Below are 20,307 nucleotides of genomic sequence, written 5' to 3' on the forward strand. Positions count from 1 at the left end.
TTGAATATAAAGAAGATGCCAGAGCGTGTGAGCGGCTCAGTTAGTGGCATCCCCTCCCACTGCTCTTTCTCTCTAAATAAATAAGTAAAATCTTAAAAAAAAAAAAAAAAAAAAAGGTGCCAAGGTTCAGGCTGGGGCAACTGGGAGAGTTGTGTGCTATTTCCCAAGTTGGGGATTCAGGAGGAGGTTCAAAGGGGGGGTGGCATGAAGACAGTGATAAATTCAGGCCTGGGCACACTGAGTTTGAGATGTCTATGGGGGATGTTCAGTAGATAGTCGGCTAGATAGGTCAGAAGCTGGAAAGTATAACTATGAGAGTTGGCAGGTAATAGATGGGAGTGGATAAGACTCCCCCCAGGAAATCTGTAGAGTATGAAAACAGGAGAGCCAAGCTCACAACACTGGGAAACACCAACATGAAAGGAACAGGCAAGAAATCTAAGGGGTAATGGAGAGGTCAGAAAAAAATCGGGAGAGCAAGGTATCAAGTCATACAGGGGATGGTGAGGAAGCATTACATTGTATTACTGTTCCCCAGAATAACCTATTTTCCCTCCTTACAGTTCCCCACCTATGGGAGGACTAATTTTCTTTCCTCCAAGGATATCAGGTTGGCCTTATGACTCTTTTGCCCAATGAAGTGGGAATAGTGACATGTCACTTCTGAGAAAAAAACTTTAAGAGCCAGCCCAGAGTTTATCATGTCCCATTTCTCTCTGCCACAGGATTGGCAGTGGGGTCCTCATTCAGTTGGGAGTGTCAAAAAAAGGTTTCGTGCAATCAGCTGATTTCTTGATTTTTGACAAGGGCACCAAGGCATAAATGAGAGAAAATGATTTTTCAACAAATGGTGTTGGGACAATTGGATATCCACATCAAAAGAATGAAGTTGAACCTTACCTCCCACCATATATAAAAATCAACTCAAATGGATCAAAGCCTAAATATAACAACTAAGTCTATAAAACTCAGGAGAAAACATGATTAAATCTTCATAACCTCGGATTAGTCAATGGCTTCTTAGACAAGATACCAAAAACACAGGCAACAAAAGAAAACAATAGATAAATGTAACTTCATCAAAATTTAAAACTGTGTGCTTCAAAGGACACCATCAAGTAGGTTAAAGACAACCCACAGAAAAATGGGAGAAAATAATTGCAAATCATTTATTTGATAAGGCACTTATGCCTAGAAGATATAAAGACATTTACCAAAAAAAAAAAAAAAAAAGACATTTACAACGTAGGGGCACCTGGGTGGCTCAGTGGCTGAGCATCTGCCTTCAATTCAGGTCGTGATCCTGGGGTCCTGGGATCAAGTCCCATATCAGGCCCACTGCAAGGAGCCTGCTTCTCCCTCTGCCTATGTCTCTGCCTCTCTGTGTCTCTCATGAATAAATAAATAAAATCTTAAAAAAAAAAAAGAATATTCATAGCACCATGATCCACAATAGCCAAGAAGTGGAAATAACCTAATATCCATCACCAATGAATGGACAGATGAAATATGATATATCTCACACAATGGAATATTATTCAGCATTAAAAAAGAATGAAGTACTGACAGCATGATACAACATATTCGAACCTTGAAAACATAATACTAGATGAAATAAGCCACACCTGACATCTTGTAGGATTTGATCGATGTTAAGTGCCCAGAAGAGACAAATATGGAGGAACAGAAAATAGATTAGTGGTTCCCCACAGCAGGAGGTGGGTCCTAGGGGGCTTGGGAGTGACAAGTAAGGGATTCAGGGTGTCTTTTTGGGTTTTTGAAAATGTTCTAAAAGTGATTTTGGGGATGGATGGTTGCACAATTCTGTGAATATGGCATTAACCATTGAATTGTGCTTAAATTTAATTGCTAAAGTACATGAAATGGTAAGTGGTATGGTATGTGAATCATATATCAATGCTGAAAAATTGAAGAAGGTTTCTTGGAGGAGAGATCCCTTGAGATGGTCTCAAAGGAATGTGAGGTGCTAAGTAAGCAAAGATAGAGTAAGAATGAGCACAAAGAATGAGCACAAAGTAAGGAGGTGACAGGAACAGGAGTAGGACTTTTTTTTTTTTTTTTGCCTGAGAATTTAGGGTTTTGTTTGAGGATCTCACACCAGAGCTTCCTGTCATCTCTAAGCCAAGCTAGACTTGGGGACAAGGAGACAAATCATAGGGTGTCATACTCTTGGTTTCCTCTCTGATGCTAAGCCAGAGAATTCTTGGATACTAGCTGCATTGCTTGTAGACCTCCACTGGAAGATAGGATTCCTCAGCCTGCCTCAGGGCCAGTGTTGGTCTCAGACAGGTTGCTGGGACCTTTGAATTGACAATCTACAAACCACCGTGTGAGATAGCAGGGCCAACGTGATGGGCCATGGTGACATCCAATCTTACCTCACTCGTATATTGAGTGGCAAGTTTCTCCCTGTTCTTTTACAGAAATCGGAGACACAAGTATGATTCCTAAAACTGGAGCAACTTGTAAGAGGGAATTCACGGTGATTACAATTTTCCTCCTTTGGTGCAGTCACTGTGGAGGCCGAGAAAATTAAGGCCATTCCACCTTAAGTTCAGCGTTAGCACAAGTACAGCCATCCCAGGCCCCTGTGAATAAGAGCTGAAATTTACCTTGCTTCAGTTACAGGAAAAAAACAGCTTACAGCTTAACACCCTAGAAAGCCCCATATTAGAATGAGAACAGAGCTTAATGCCCTTGAAAGCCCCATATTAGAATGTAAACAGAACTTGAGAAATTCCTCCCCCCCCTTCTGGAGGTCCTTTAGACAAGCCCATAAAACTAAGCTGGAACTCACCTCGGGGTCCAAGTCCCTGCTCCGCTGTGTCGCTGTGTCGGGTATACTTGGACCCAAGCTCGAGCTTGTAAATAAACCCACGTGTGTTTGCATCGGTGTCGGCTCCTTGGTGGTTTCTCAGATACGCAATCTTGGGCACAACATTACAAAGTCGATCATCTGGCAAGAGGCCCACAGACTACAATGTCCTTGTGCAAGTATGACACACAAGAGCCACAATCTGTTAATAACGCTGCCATCCTTGTGAAGAACAAACTAACACTGGGGATAGAAGCCTTCGGTGCATTCCCTGGGAAACAGGCCCTGAAAAGGGGACGTCCCTGCAGAAGGTGTAGTGAAGCATGCTCTCCAGAGCAATACCTGTAAGAAAGTGAGGAACACCGCAGGGACAAGCTGAGCTGGTTGCAGCTGCAGCAGGGCCCAGCCATTCCTCCAGGGTGGCTCTGGAACTGGGGGACCTTACAGGGTGGTCCCAAGTCGAGACAAGGCAGTCAGGCTTTCTTACCAAGGCAACAATTGGTTATTGGATGTGGGCCCTACCCTCAGCGAGGCAACTTCCTTTGGCTGGTGACAGAGGCCACAGAAACACTCAGCTGTGAGCCATCAGCCGTCAGCAGTCTGGACAGCTGGAGGAACGTTTGCTCTGTTGCTGGAGGGAAATCTGAATGGCGCTGCAGTCAAACAGGACTTCTGGACCTTTTTCAGCTGGTAAAACCTCAGAGCCTCCATGGTATAAAGAGAGAGGAAACCTTCAGACATTAAACATTTATATGTTAACACTTTTGTGAGTGTTAACACTATATGTGAGCACTTTTCCCTAGGGGGCTCACAGACCTCCTGCCCAATATGGTGGCCACCAGACACAAGGAGCCACAGGGCCCTGGAAGTATGACTGGTCCAGATTGAGGTGTGGTATATGTATAGATTACACATCACATGACAAAAAGATATAGGATGCCTCATTAATCTTTTTTTTTTTAATTTTTTATTTATTTATGATAGTCACAGAGAGAGAGAGAGAGGCAGAGACACAGGCAGAGGGAGAAGCAGGCTCCATGCACCGGGAGCCCGATGTGGGATTCGATCCCGGGTCTCCAGGATCGCGCCCTGGGCCAAAGGCAGGCACCAAACCACTGCGCCACCCAGGGATCCCTCATTAATCATTTTTTATATTGATTGAAATAATTATTTGGACTACCTTGCCCCAACATATTAATGCTAATATTAATACTAATATCACCTGTTCCTTTTTCCTTTTTTTTTTTTTTTAAAGATTTTATTTATTCATGAGAGACACACACACAGAGAGAGAGAGAGGCAGAGACACAGGCAGAGGGAGGAGCAGGCTCCATGCAGGGAGCCTGACGTGGGACTCGATCCAGGGACTCAAGGATCACACCCTGGGCCAAAGGCAGAGCTAAACCACTAAGCCACCTAGGGATCCCCCTTTTTTGCTTTTTTTTGAATGGACTACTAAACAATTGAAAAGTATGGGACGACTAGGTGGCTCAGCGGTTGAACGTCTGCCTTTGGCTCAGGGCATGATCCCCTGGGGTCCCGGGATCGAGTCCCACATCGGGCTCCCCACAGGGAGCCTGCCTCTCCCTCTGCCTATGTCTCTGTCTCGTGTGTGTGTGTGTGTGTGTGTGTGTGTGTGTGTGTCGTGAATAAATAAGTAAAATCTTAAAAAAAAGAAAGAAAGAAGAAAGAAAGAAAGAAAGAAAGAAAGAAAGAAAGAAAGAAAAGAAAGAAAGAAAGAAAGAAAGAAAGAAAGAAAGAAAGAAAGAAAGAAAGAAAGAAAGAAGAAAGAAAGAAAGAAAAAGAAAGAAAGAAAGAAAGAAAGAAAGAAAGAAAGAAAGAAAGAAAGAAAGAAAGAAAGAAAAAGAAAAGTAATGTGTGGCTCCCATTAGATTTCCAGTGGGCACTGCTATCAGGCACCTTTCTGACAGTCTGTATGCTGGTTTCTTTCTACAGTGGGAAGAAGGCTGTTTCTCTCATTTGATGGCTGGTAGAACTCTCTTCATTCTATTCTTCCGGTCACCCACGCCTTGCCCATAGTAAACTCTTACAAAAGTTTGGTCAGGAAAATGGTGAAGCAGGAACATCCCATTCTGTTTCACTTCCCTCGTTCAGATGCCTCTGTGCAATTTTGTTTGTGGGATTCTTAGCTTCCTCACAGATGGGAACGAAGAAAGCTGTGGGTGTGTCAAGGGTGTGTGAAAGGAAGAGGAGCTTACTAGGAGGTCCTGACGTCCTGCAAAGAAAGCAAGTGGGCGGAGATCCCACACTAACAATGGTTACTATTCGTGCAGTCTTTCACAGCCACAAGCCTGGCTCTGAGCGCTTGTTCCCAGGCATTATCTAATTTAATCCTCACAGCAGTACAGCAAGACCTACGTTTTCTTTTCCCTCATCTTACAGGAGAGGGAAGCTTGTCCCTCCAAACTCTGCTTTACCGTACCAGCCTGGTCCGGTGGGATTGGAGGCTCTAGCCCTCATCCCTTGGCCAATTGCATGTCTTTTATATTGAAAACCTGGTTGGAACCAAATGAGCAGGGTTCCAATCTAGGTCTTAGTTCAAAGACCATGATGGAACTTTTTAATCAGATGCATTTACATGGTGATTTCAATACTTATTTTGACCCGATTTGATCCCTGGCAGATCCCTGGAAGATTCCATTTAAGTTTCTCTTTTGTAAGTGCACTCGAGTTGTTTAACATAACCTTATTATGCATCTTTCCTAACTCTGAGTTAATTTTAAGATTTCCTTTTTGGGAGGACCAGATGCTGCAAATAATTTGTTTTTTCCAGATTCTGGAGCGATTCCAGACTATGAAGTTAATCGAAGCAGATAACTGTGAATTCACTGGGAAGTGACCCATTTCCAATTCTGCAGGTCGGGGGTGGGGCGTTGAGGTCATCTTTTCACTATTTTAATTAGGAGTACAGTCATAGCTAGCACAAATGTAGTGATTTTGATGGTTCTATTTAACTAGAACAGCAAACATATGTTTTCCAGATATTTTTATTCAAGACCAAAAAAGCAAAAGACTTTTTTCCAATAAAAGAATGAGTATTTTAGAAATGTTTAACTCATTTATAAATGTAAAATACATTTTGTTTTAAAAATATGTACTAAGCAGGCTGTTTTCATCAGGTTGGCATGTGAACCTTAAACTATGTGATTATTTTACATATGATTACATATGTACATATGATTATGTAGCTAACACTCTTCTCAATTTCTCCTTCCTTTTAATTCACAGAACAGAAGAGAAAGCATCCCCTCTTTCCAGTTCCCAAATATTTCCACATAGTATCAACTTATTGAAAGGAAATACATAGTCTTTCTTTTCTTTTCTTTTCTTTTTTAAAGATATATTTATTTATTCATGAGAGACACGGAGAGAGAGGCAGAATCACAGGCAAAGGGAAAAGCAGGCCCCCTGCAGGGGGCCCGATGTGGGACTTAATCCCGGATCCCAGGATCATGAAGGCTGATGCTCAACCGCTGAGCCACCCAGGCGTCCCAATACATATTCTTTCTATGCTTACGGCTATGAGAAGATTAATTATTAACTCAGAAAGTGACCATGTTGTTTAAGGGAAAGGTGTGACCTCTGGGGGTAATCAGATCTGGGTTCAAATTTGAGCACCAGCTTATCAGAAGTGGCCCTCATTTATCCTCCAAGAAGTTGGGCTTCCTCTTCTGGCAAATAGGGATAATCACTATCTTGCAAGGGTTGGTGTGAGGCTCAGGTTAACTAAGGTAGCATTTTATCTATTGTAGAACTTACATGCATCTTCCCTGATGAATCCCAGTGATTAAGAGGAAGCATGATTTAATGGTTCCAAATCTGAAGGACCCAGGGGGGATAAAGGTCATGCCTGCATAAGTACTTCCTGCTGTCCAGCACTTCACATAAGTGCATCAAGTTCTTTACAATAACCTTGCCAGGTAGGTGTTAATAGTCCCATCTGCACTCTGCTTTTCTCATTATACTTCTCAGATTTAAGGTCAAGTTTCCAGTATGCCAGTTACTCGGTGGGCTGGGGGACATTTATTCTAATGCTCAGTTTTCTGAGCGTCTATAAAACTAGCAGTATTAATCCTGGCATCACACAGTAGCACCTCCACCCCTTTTTGGAGATGCCCAAACCCTTTTTAGAGTTAGATTAGCTCTGGGGTGCCTGGGTGGCTCAGTTAAGCAATTGCCTTCAGCTCCGGTCATGATCCCAGGGTCCTGAGATGGAACCCCACATCAGGCTTCCTGCTCAGTGGGGAGCCTGCTTCTCCTTCTTCTGCTGCTCATGCTCTCCCTAAAATAAATAAAAATAAAAATTTTAAAAAATATGTTAGCTCTGAATATAAAAGTAAAAGCTCCAATGGTACCCTTTGGAATGGGACAATGTGCATAGTAACACCTACCGCACAGTAGGAGCTCAGTGAAGAATCATGACATCTGGATCCAAATGAAGTTACCTCCACTGGCATAGTGGTATGATTTTATTTTAAAACTTCTCAGCACACACATCTCTTAAAATTTGTGATAGTTTATACATGGAAGTATGACTACAGAATTGCCAGGTCCTGACCACCTTGATAAAATTGTAATGCAGTCGTGGAAAACATAGTTCAAGGGTGAGTTATTCACATTGATATCAGAAATCTTGGGGCACCTGGCTGGCTCAGATGGTGTCATGTGCAACTCTTGATCTCAGGGTTGTAAGTTCTAGCCCCATGTTGGATGTAGAGATTACTTAAAAATAAAATCAAAAGAAAGAGAGAGAAGAAAAGAAAGAAAGAAAGAAAGAAAGAAAGAAAGAAGAAAGAGAAACAAAGAGAAAGAAAGAAGAAAGAAGAAAGAAAGAAAGAGAAAGAAAGAAGAAAGAAAGAAAGAAAGAAAGAAAGAAAGAAAGAGAAAAAGAAAAAGAAAAAGAAAAAAGAAAAAAAGACAGGATGGCGTCAGGCAATGTGATAGAAATGAAGATGGTAAGCAGGATTTCAAAGCCTTCAGGGAATATAGGGAAGACATTTGGAGATAGTAATAAGAAAAGTATTCTGGCTCATGGCCTGGACCTCCAAAGGCAAGAGGTAAGGTCCGGGGGCAGTCTTGGGAGAGTGCAGGCTCCACCCCTCGGCCTGCTCGGCTTGTGATTGCTTTGGTAGTTCTGCTACTGCCCATTGCACAACTAGTAGACCTTGCACTAGTTAACAGCCATCTAGTTAATAGCCACTCTGGAACTCAATTACTGCTTTTGTTGGCAGTTGGGGGAGCCTGTCTGGGTCAGTTTGGTTTGATAAGGAACTTGCCAGGTGCACATATAAAGGGAAAGAATACCTTCTGATTCCCAGGGAAGAAAAAACCTCCCAGAGCTGGTATTTTTCTGGTGGCAAGACAACTTCTCCTTGCTGTTTTGTCCAGGAAGTTTTCCTGTGTGTAAATTGAGCATTCACAGAGTCAGAGAGCAAGGGTGCTCAAACCTGTTGTAGGTGACAGAGAACCTGCATGTCAGCTCCCTTTGCAGAAGATGATGAAACACTGGCATTTCTATGCCTCATTATATGAATGATGACTTAGCTCAGAATACATTGATGGATTTCACTTCTAGGTCAGGCTAGAAACATCTGTTCAATTAATTGTGCATACTGGGGACACCTGGGTTGAGCATCTGCCAGCGGTTGAGCATCTGCCTTCAGCTCAGGGCATGATCCTGAGGTCCCAGGATTGAGTCCCACATTGGGCTCCCTGCATGGAGCCTGCTTCTCCCTCTGCCTATGTCTCCCTCTGCCTCTCTCTCTGTGTGTCTCTCATGAATAAATAAATAAAATCTTAAAAAAATAATAATAATAATTGTGCATACTGTTATAAAATCACAGCTGTAAGTGCACTGGCTCATAGGAGAAACAAGCTATTGAGCTATGCAGGATCTAGTTTTCAGGTGTCTCCACAATATCCATTTCCGGTATTCATTTGCCAGTAGCTTGGATATTCTGCTAGTACTTGATAGTAGTCATCAAAGAAAATTGTTGGGAGAAAAAAAATACCAGCCTTTAGCTTTTTTTTTTTTTTTTTTTAAGGCAAATCAAAAAGAAAAAAAAAAGATCACATGTAAGATATTTGGAGTCAGAAAGACCTGGGTTTATTTTTGTTTTGCTTTACTTTTTAAGTAGGCTCCATGCCCAACGTGGGACTTGAACTCACAACCCTGAGATCAAGAATCAGGTGCTCCACTGGCTGAGCACCCAAGCGTCCCAAAAAGACCTGGGTTTAAATCAAGAGTATTAACTGTGTGACAATGGGCAAGTTAGTTAATCTCTTGGAACTTTGCTTGCTTCCTCTTCTTTAAAATGGAGATAATACCTCCTTGGTAGGATTAGTCTCAAGATTAGCATTAATGTATGTGAAATTCCTGGCCCAGTGCCAGGCCCATAGTAGGAGGCTTAATAAAAACACAAGTATTGTTAGTGTTATTCACATCAGAATGCTTTGTCCAACTCCTGAAACACCAGTGTCCCACCAGTGGGGAAAAACTAAGCTAGAAGAGGCAGAGAAACGATTGAATTGTTTCCCCCGTGCAACAGATGAGGCAACGGAGACTCACAGAGGATCCCAAAGTCACGCAGCAAATCTGCCGCGAGCCAGGCAGAGAACCCCAACTCCAGCAGCTTCCCTAAGCTGTGCTGTTTTCTTCTGCAAACCCAGAGCGTTTCTGAAATGCCCCACGTTGTGCCCTTGAGGCCCCGGTGGGGGCATGTGTTCTCCTCTTTTGGTGGCCAGCCAAGGGGAGGGTGCGCGTGACTCACAGGTGAGCCCGGCCGCGTCCTAGTTACTGTTCCTGTAGAGAAAACACTGCGCTCCCGCAGGCCCGCGGCTGGGGCTTCGAGCCCTGCTTGTTCCTGCTGCCGCGGCTCTGCTCGGTCGGGAGAACTCGCCGAGGTGGGGGGGCCGCGCGGGGGACGCGGGTGTGGGGCGGCGGGGCAGGGAGGCCCGGGGAGGGCGCGGCGGGGGCGGGCGGGGGCCTGGTGCGCAGGGCCCGAGGGAGCCCAGAGGAACCAGCTGCCCCTTGGGGCCACGCGTGGGTTTCACGGCCTTGAAGGCTCTTTACTATTTCAAACGGCTCGACGGCTTAAGAGATGTGGGATCCCTGGGTGGCGCAGCGGTTTAGCGCCTGCCTGTGGCCCGGGGCGCGATCCTGGAGACCCGGGATCGAATCCCACGTCGGGCTCCCGGTGCATGGAGCCTGCTTCTCCCTCTGCCTGTGTCTCTGCCTCTCTCTCTCTCTCTCTCTGTGACTATCATAAATAAATAAAGAATTAAAAAAAAGAGAGAGAGAGCTGTGTGAGGTTCCTGCCGCCTGGGCCCCCTGCGGCCGCCTTCGCCCTCCCACCCCGTCCGGACCGCGGCACCCAGTGCCCCACCTCCCCGCTCCGGGCCTCAGGGCCTGGCCCGCCCAGCCGCCCGCGAGCTTCTATTATGTCACCAGCCGCCAATCAGAGTGGCTGATTAGTGTGCGACAACCAGCGTTCCTACCTCGGGTTGACACAATCCTGGCCAAGAGCAAAGACGCTTGACAGTTTCTGTCAGCAGGCAAAACTTTTTAGAGGGCTGTTGGCAAGCCTGCGTATCTTTATAGGGCCACTCATAGACCCCCTCCGGCCTCTCCCCCGTGCTGACTGTTCAGTCATCTGCACACGGCGGTGAGAAAACTGCTCTGCAAAGCCTGCAGCAGACCCTGAGAGACCGGGAGACACTTGCCCTCACTCTGCAGCTCCTGGCTCCAGCCCAGGGGCACTGCTCATCCCGCTTCTAAGTTCTAGAACGAGCCCCCAACACATTCTTCTTTACTTAAATTACTTTGTTTTTACCTAAATTAACCGGAATCAAGCCTTCCTGTCTCAGGCCAAATGGTGCTTTGGCAAGCCTTTCCACGTTATTACCCAGGCTTCTCCTTGCCTGGGCTGTGGGTTCCTTGGCAGGATTATTGCTAGTGTAGACTCTGTCTCTCCAACCTTGCTGACACAAGGACCTGCAGAGAATTCCAGTGGCCTGAATGGAAGATGTGAGCTGGCTGGTGGGTGGGAAGCGGAGTTCCACTTTCCATCCCAACCCATGTTGAAGACCCGGCTCCTCTTGAAGTCCAAAGATACCCTCTTTGTCAGTCAAAAGTCCCACTTCCTTTGTTCTATTTTGATTCTCACCACTAATGAGAGAATTTTTTGGATAGTTGGGGGTCCACCTGTTTTCATTCTTCCCATGATCTAATCTAAGAGCCACTAAACCACAGCCTGCAACCCCCCCCCACACACATCCATTCCACCTGGTTTTATAAATAAAACTGTAGGCCGCCACCACCACCACCAGCACCCGCCATCCACAGTCATGCCATAGCACGAGTTCTCTGTGGATGTGGACCTGTGAAGGATGCTCTAACGCGGTCAGTCGGGTGCTCAACAAACCGGGAGGAGTTGAGTTTGACATTGACCTGCCCAAGAAGAAGGTCTGCATCAACTCTGAGCACAGCGTGGACATTCTGCTGGAGACCCTGGAGAAAACAGGAAAGGCCGTTTCCTACCTCGGCCCCAAGTAGTGAGGGCCTGGACCCCTGAGCCCATGATGGACCAAAGGGAGCAGGACGCTGATCCTCTCCTGCCTTCCAGACAGACCTGGGGCCTGGCAGTCCTGCTTAGCGATGGCAGTTCCTGACAGAGACCCTCACTTGCCCCGCTCCTCCCTAGCTTCCCTGTAATAAAGTCGAACCACTTTTGCTGGATAAATAAATAAATAAATAAATAAATAAATAAAATTGTATTAGGACACAGCCAGGCTTATAAATTTGTGTATTGTCTATGGCTGTTTTCACACTACAAGAGCCAATGTGAGACATTGTGACAAAGATCGTGTATTGGCAAGACCAAAATATTTGCTATTTGGTCCTTTACAGAGTTTGCAAACCTCTTAATTCCTCTACCTGGCTGCCCCCAGCATGATCTCTCAAGCCTCAGATGCAATCACACCATTCTTCAAAGCAAAAACAAGGGGCACTTGGGTGGCTCCGTGATTGGACATCTGCCTTTGGTTCAGGGCATGAACCTGAGGTCCTGGGGTTGAGTCCTGCATTGGGTTCCCTGCATGGAGCCTGCTTCTCTCTCTGCCTGTGTCTCTGCCTCTTTCTGTGTGTCTCTCATGAATAAATAAAAAAATCTTTAAACAAAACAAAAAAACTCAAAATCAACAGTCTGTAAACAGAACTCCTTGGCATGGCTCTACCCAACCTGCCCACATTCCCTTCCATCCCTCCTATGCACCCTTCACCTCTGCTGTTGCAGAACTTTGACATCAACAGTTACACCTTTGTCCATGGTGTGCCTGATGCCTAGAATGCCCTCCCACTTTCTCTATCTGCCAAACCTCTAAACATCCTTTAACACCAAATTCAAATATCACCTCCCCTGTACTCCCTTCCTGCATGCCCAGCAGAATTAATTGCTCCTTCCTCAATGCTCCCATAGCTCTTTGGATAGATGTGTGCCATTGTATTGACCAAACGGGATTGCATGATGTGTTTATGTGTTTGTCTCCACCACTAGACAATGAACTACTTAGAGATCAGGGACGTTGTCTCAGTGCCTTTCTGCCTTCGACAGGAACGAAGATGAATCATCTGGATGTTACAAGTAAGTCAGAAACAGACCTTTATAGAAGCACCAGGAACCTGACTGTAATGTCTTATCTACGCCACTTCTCATGATTGACTAACTATCTGGTTTCTTCTCATCTCCATACTTCCTGGTAGGTGAAATATCATAGATGCCCAGAAAATGTCTTACTGAGTGAGTGTGTAAATAGATAAAATACATGTATTTTTTCCTTTCTATTCTAACATCAAAATGCAGTTAATACATTGGCATATTTACTTTATTCATCAAGTACATTTAGGACTTTTAAAAGAAGTCTGTCTTCATCCAAAGATAGGCAAATGGCCAATAAGCACATGAAAAGATGGTCAACATCATTAACCATTCGGGCAATGCAAATCAAAACTACAATGAGATCCCACTTTATGCCCACCAGAATGGCTTTAATAAAAAAAGGCAGGCAATAACAAATGTCAGTGAGGATGTGTAGTAATTGGAATCTTGTATACGGCTGGTGGGAATGCAACACGGTACAGATGCTGTAGAAAACCATTTGACAGGTCCATAGTTACCAAGTGACCCAGCGATTCCACTCCCAAGCATATCCTCAAGAGGAATGAAATCATGCATCCTCACAAAAACATGGAAAATAATAGGAAAAATGTACAAACAATGAAAATGTCCACTGACTGATAAATGAATAAATAAAATGTGGCATAGTGCATACAATGAAATATTATTTAACCTCGAGACGCCTGGGTGGCTCAGTGGTTGAGCGTCTGCCTTTGGCTCAGGTCCTGATCCCCAGTCCAGGGGATGGAGTCCTGCATCAGGTTCCCTGCAGGGAGCCCGCTTTTCCCTCTGCCTGTGTCTCTGCCTCCTCTGTGTGTCTCTCAAGAATAAATAAATAAGGGCAGCCCAGGTGGCTCAGCAGTTTAGCGCCAACTTCAGCCCAGGTTGTGATCCTGGAGACCCGGGATCGAGTTCTACCGTCGGGCTCCCTGCATGGAGCCTGCTTCTCCCTCTGCCTGTGTCTCTGCCTCTCTCTTTGTGTGTCTCATGAATAAATAAATAAAATATTTTTTAAAAGAATAAATAAAATCTTTTTTAAAAAGAAATATTATTCAACCTTAAAAAGGAATGAAATTCTGACACATGCTACAAGATGCATGAATATTGAAGACATTACGCTAAGTGAGAGAGAAGCCAGTCACAAAATGCCATGTATCATATATATATATATATATTTTTTTTTTTTAAGATTTTATTCATTTATTCAGGAGAGACACAGAGAGAGAGAGAGAGAGAGGCAGAGACACAGGCAGAGGGAGAAGCAGGCTCCATGCAGGGAGCCTGATGTGGGACTCGATCCCGGGACTCCAGGATCACGCCCTGGGCTGAAGACAGGCACTAAACCACTGAGCCTCCCAGGGATTCCCCCAGTGCCATGTATTATAAAATCGTGTTTACGTAAAATGTCTGGAATAGACAAATCCATAGAGGCAGAAAATAGATTAATGGTGGGCTGGGTTTAGTGGGGATGAGAGTGGGGGAGGCGATGAGCAATAACTGCTAATGGGTAGGGAGTTGCCTCTTGGGTTGATAAAAATGTTATGAAATTAGACACTGGTGATGGTTGTACAACTCTGTGAATACACTAACACCATTGAACTGTATATTTTAAATAGGTTAATTTTATGGTAGTGGATTATACAGTGTTGTTGTTCTTCAAGTATTCTGCAACAAGTAACAGCTAAAATTGGTGAATTCTATCAGTTTAACTTCCAGGTTGGGAAATTGTTCTACAGTTTTGCAAGATGTTACCACTGGGAGAAACTGAGTAAACAGTACATGGGATCTCTATTATTTATTACAATTGCATGTGAATCTACGATGATCTAAAAATTAAAACTTTAATTTAAAACCATACTCCTCCTCTTTTCTATTTCTCTCCTCCCCAAATAAGAATACCCCCCAAAAAAAGAATTTCCCAGAACATCATGTCCATGTTCCTTAAATGATATTGCTATTTGATGGCATCTTTTGCTTCTTAGAAACCGTAGACCTAGCTCCTAAACCTTTACTATGACTTTTTCAAAAGTTGACCAAAGTGTTGGATGCAACAAAAATATTTATTGTCCCCAAAAAATAAAAAAAAAACTAAAATCATTAATGAATATTTGAATGGCTACCCCCAAAAAATGGCTACCCAATATGATCTTATCAAATAGTGACCTGCAACTCAACTCATTTATTTCTGTGTGTGTGTGTGTGTTAAATGCTTAATATTTAATGTGGAATATTAGGAAGATTCAAAACAAGAAGTAACTTGGTTTTGAATCTTGTCTTTACATCTTGTAGCTAGCTCTGTGGCTTTGGATAAGTGTTTAACTTCTTTGAATTTCAATTTCATTTTCTATAAAAAGAAAATTGTAGTATCTACTCCATAGACTTGTTGTGAAAATTAAAATTACAGGAATAACTCATTCATGTAAAAGGCTCAGTAGAGTACCTGCCCATGCCCCATTGTAAGGGCTCTCAATACAAGATAGTTATTATGATGACGATAATACCAAGCATGGCGATTTATGCGCTGTTGTTCCTGACGTATATTTTTGTAGGTGACTGGAGCTGGTGGTTAGAGCTCTAAGCCCAGTAGGTTCTTGGGCTCACTTGATAATGGGCTTGTATTTCACCAGAGCTGGAGAAAAGGCTTCTATTGTCACTGTGCTGCTAGAGGATCAATAGGAAGACGAGAACAAAGACCTGGTTACATTGGAGGCTCAAGCTAATATTATTTTTAATGAAAGCCAAAAACAGTGTGGGAAAAAACACAGGAGGGGTGAGGCCAGCTAAGGTTTGTGTCCTGAGGTCAGCTGGTGGTTGAGTCACGAAGCATTTCATACAAATCGTGATCTGACAATCTGACAGTATTTTCCTTGCTAAAACTCAAGATACGTATTCTAAAAAAAACTTATTTTTTTAGAAATGTGTGTGATATGTGGTGTCTTGTATATGACAAGGTTTGTATATGACTTAAATCAAATTTGGTTATACATTTACTCTTTATTGAAAAGTGTAAGATTGTGTGACATCGGCACCTGCCTGGGAAACCTGAGCTTTAAGGTTGTGTAAGATTGTGTGACCTTTGGGATAACTGTGTAGAACATCTCTGCAAACGTGCGTCAGGGCCTGACCCCTCACCGAGCACAGAGGAGGCAAAACAATCCCTGTCCTCAGGCACACCTGGTACTGTACCTATGAAATGTAACAAACAAACAACAACAAAACCCACAGAAAAAAACCCAGAGAGATCTGTAATATATAAAAAATCAGGGCAGCCCTGGTGGCTCAGCAGTGTAGTGCCTGCTTTCAGCCCAGGGTGTGATCCTGGAGACCCAGGATCGAGTCCCACGTCGCGCTCCCTGCATGGAGCCTGCTTCTCCCTCTGCCTGTGTCTTTGCCTCTCTTTCTCTCTCTCTGTGTCTGTCATCAATAAATAAATAAAATCTTTAAAAAAAATAAAAAAATAAAAAATCAGTGATTCTATGAATGTTTTATCTTATCAGTAGGAGATAATATTAAAACAAAAATGATAATGAAGATCATCTTCATCTTTCTGGCACTTGTATAGTTTTAGAAAAACAGTAGAACAGTAGAAATATGGCTAATGTACTAGGCAATACAAAGATTAGAAATGAAAAGATCTGGAGTTCTGATACCCACTGTGACTTCAGTCAAGTCACTTAAACTCTCTGTGCTTCACTTTCCTTATCTGTAAGAAATGAATAGTAATACATACCTCATGGGTTTGGTATGAAATTATCTAAGATAAATTGAATTGTATTCAAATATAAGGTAACATTATAGGAAATTATAGAGAACATTCTCAGTTGTGGGCTGTTTACAGATAACCCAGGATCACAGCATTGTATTATTATTTTGAATTATAGTGTTACGCATTTTAGGCCAAAATTAGAGCAGGAAGTAAAAATTCCAAAAGAAAAGAAGAACACCACTGGAGGAGTCTAATTTACCAATTTTTCGCTGTTTTGTCTTTCAAGAACTTTAAGATCTTTGATTCATAAAAGAGAAATTTGTGTCCACATCAGAAGGCAAATGCTCATCAAATAATAGTGCATGCCTAGGGGATCCCTGGGTGGCTCAGCGGTTTAGCGTCTGCCTTTGGCCCAGGGCTCAATCTTGGAGTCCTGGGATCGAGTCTCACATCAGGCTCCCGGCATGGGCCTGCTTCTCCCTCCTCCTGTGTCTCTGCCTCTCTCTGTCTCTATGTCTATCATAAATAAATAAATCTTTAAAAAAAATGTTTAAAAAAAATAGTGCATGCCTGAAGTGCTAGGTAAGGAATCATGCAGCAAGGCCTGGGAGATAAGGGAGAGTTCTGATTATGAGTTTGGCATGGAAACACGAAGGGCAGTATAGGCAAGAAGTAGGTATTCTTGGCCTTACATATCCAAAAAGAAGGGTGCACTACATTAGCATGATGGGGGGCAAGTAGAAAGCAAAGTAAGGTTCCTTTTTTTTTTTTTAAGATTTTACTTATTTAAGGCAGCCTGGGTGGCTCAGTGGTTTAGCACCTGCCTCTGGTCCAGGGCCTGATCCTGGAGTTCCGGGATCGAGTCCCACATCGGGCTCTCTGCATGGAGCCTGCTTTTCCCTCTGCCTGCGTCTCTGCCTCTTTCTCTCTCTCTCCCTGTGTCTCTCATGAATAAATAAATAAAATAAAATAAAATAAAATAAAAAGATTTTACTTATTTATTCATGAGAGACACAGAAAGAAAGGCAGAGACAGGCAAAGGGAGAGGCAGGCTCCCTGCAGGTAGGCCGATGTGGGACTTGATCCTGGGACTCCAGGATCATGCCCTGGGTCGAAGGCAGGCGCTCAATCACTGAGCCACCCAGGCATCCCGCAAAGTAAGATTATGATATATCTAGAAGACAGCAATGGAAGCCTAAAGGTGAAGTGATTCGATAAACACTAACTAAGCACTTACTTTGTGCTAGACTTTGTGCAAGGCCCTGGGGATAGGGGGATTAGTGGGGCTGTATTCCTTAGTGTTCTAGACAAGAGGCCTTTGAGTATATAGACTGAGGTTCAAGTCCTGGCTCTGCCACTTGAACTATCTATCACTTTAGGTAGGTGATGGAGTCAGCCATGGAAACAATTATAATACCATATAACAAATGGGCTAAGATAGGTATGTGCAGAAGATCTGGGAAGCCTCTGGTCAAGATGATCTCATAAGGTCATGCTTTGAGGCTTTCATCTGCTCCAAATATATGAAATGATAGATAAAGTATGAAAAGAGAGGGAGGAAAACATAGCCACACTAAAAAATTACAATAAAAATCTCTGTGGAGGGATCCCTGGGTGGCGCAGCGGTTTAGCGCCTGCCTTTGGCCCGGGGCGTGATCCTGGAGACCTGGGATCGGATCCCACGATGGGCTCCCAGCATGGAGCCTGTTTCTCCCTCTGCCCGTGTCTCTGCCTCTCTATCTCTCTCTCTCTCTGTGTGTGTGCGATTATCATGAATAAATAAATAAAATCTTTAAAAAAAAATCTCTGTGGAGCAAAAATGGAAGACAGACCAGTGTAATAAATAGGCCTTCCAGGCTCTGGATGGGGAAGCAGGCAGAGATGACCAGGGATTGGGCTTTTGTGTAGCAACAGAAATGACAAGGACACTCAGCAAGGTGAAAGGCCAGACTCTGGCAACTGGAAACTGCTGGGCAGGGAAAGAGTGCAACAGGGACCATGGGGTGGTCAAGAGAGAAAACACACTCTTAAAATGAATGTGCAAACCAACATTACCCAAGTCTATAAAAAAAATTGATGCTGGGGCACCTGGCTGGCTCAGTTGGTAGAGCATGCAACTCTTGATCTCAGGGTTGTAAGTTCAAGCCCCACATTGGGTGTAGAGATTACTTTAAAAGATTTATTTAAGGGATCCCTGGGTGGCTCAGTGGTTTAGCCCTACCCTTCAGCCCAAGGGCCTGATCCTGGAGACCCAGGATCGAGTCCCGCGTCAGGCTCCTTGCATGGAGCCTGCTTCTCCCTCTGCCTGTGTCTCTGCCTCTCTTGCTCTCTCTGTGTCTCTCATGAATAAATAAATAAAATCTTAAAAAAAAAAAAAAAAGGTTTATTTAAGGGCAGCCTGGGTGGCTCACCAGTTTAGCGCCACCTTCAGACCAGGGCCTGATCCTGGAGACCTGGGAGTCCCCCGTTGGGCTCCCTACATGGAGCCTGCTTCTCCCTCTGCCTGTGTCTGTGCCTCTCTCTTTCTCTCTCTCTCTCTCTCTCATGAATAAATAAATAAAATCTTTTAAAAAATAAAAAAAGAAAGAAAGAAAGAAGAAAAAAGGAAAATCAATGCTAAAACAAACAACCAAACAGAACCAACAACCAAGAGACAAATTCATTCCAGGTAAAAAGGAAATAATGAAGCAACCTGAAGATGACTTTAAGATGATTATGTTTATAGTCCTCTAAGGGATAGAGGAAGAAACAGTATCTGTTTTTTTTTTTTTATAAAAGGACAAAACACGAAAAAATAAAAATGGGAAGAAATGAGAAAATGGATATGAAAGAGAAGAAAATGCTGAAAATGAAAAATACAACTATTTACAATGAAGTATGAATAAAGAGTAGAAAAAGAAGCTCCTAATTCGATGGGTGGTTGAGCTCAAGTAGAGCTCAGGATTATAGGTGCCACCAGGGAGGAAACTCCTTGAGTGTATTTTGGAATGTTATTCTCATTGTTGGGTTGTCAGAAAAGGCAGTAGGCTAGCCTCCTGGCTTTGGGGAGAAAAGTAGGCAATTGCTTACATTAGAGGGAAGAAAACAAGCTTTGTTCAACAGTGGAGTTATTTCCTTAAATTGAAAAGCTTCCTGAGAGGACAGCAACTTGCCCATCCAGAAATGCTATAATCGCATGTTCTGGAAATATTATTATTGGGTCCACCATCTTTGAGTGGGTTTTCTATTGAGGGATGTTTTCCTAAACCTGATTTGTAGAATTTGGTCTTAGTCTAGATGCTTAAACATGGAAGCTGGGGTGGGGTAGAAGGAATGAATTTTTATTGAGCCCACACAGCATTTGTTTTCCACACATTTTCTCATTGATCCACACACCAACTCTGGAAGTCAGCTATTTTTATCTCCATGTTGCAGGGAGCAAACTGAGACTCCAGAAATTTACAGTAGCTCAACCAAATGTTCTAGGAGGTAGTGAGGGGGGAATCTGAAGCCATGTCTATGTCTTCCTGTCATTTTGCTTCCTGTCATATTGCTGTTTCCACAATAGCCACTTCAAACTAGAGACGATGTTACATTTTTGTTTGTTTTCCCAATGCCTGGTGCAGTGTTTGGCACATGAAAAGTGGCTGGTAATTGTTTGCCAAAAGAGTGGAAGCTCCATTGATCAACCTCTAAGTTCCTAAATGGGCAATTATTCCTTCCATTTAAATACTGCAGAATGGACCTGAGTAATACCGAGTGTTTGCCAGTGAATCCCTGATAACTATTTTATGTGAAAGATGAACAATATTGCTCTTCGACCGTTACACTCTTCAGTCTCATCAAATCCTGCTAAATTTTGCTCTTAAATAATTTCTCCAATCCCTTCACTTCTCTTCATCCCCACCACCTCGATCATAGCCCAAAACATCTTTGTTTCTCAGCTTCACTGCTGTGGTAGCCTCTCAACTCGTCTGCCCATTTCCCTTTTTGCCTTCTATCGATTCTCCACCTGCAGATACAATCATGTCATTACCTGCTTAAAATCCTTAAATGTTTCCATTGCCATAAAAAATGAAAAGCCATGGAAC

General features: G+C 43.4%; 1 pseudogene; it reads left to right on the plus strand.

Annotated features, from left to right (window-relative positions):
* Positions 1-11,203: 11,203 nt before the first annotated feature.
* Positions 11,204-11,600, plus strand: LOC144291166 (copper transport protein ATOX1 pseudogene; annotated as a pseudogene).
* Positions 11,601-20,307: the final 8,707 nt, after the last annotated feature.

This window comes from Canis aureus, chromosome 19, assembly GCF_053574225.1.
Source record: "Canis aureus isolate CA01 chromosome 19, VMU_Caureus_v.1.0, whole genome shotgun sequence".
In the NCBI taxonomy this organism is placed as follows: domain Eukaryota; kingdom Metazoa; phylum Chordata; class Mammalia; order Carnivora; family Canidae; genus Canis; species Canis aureus.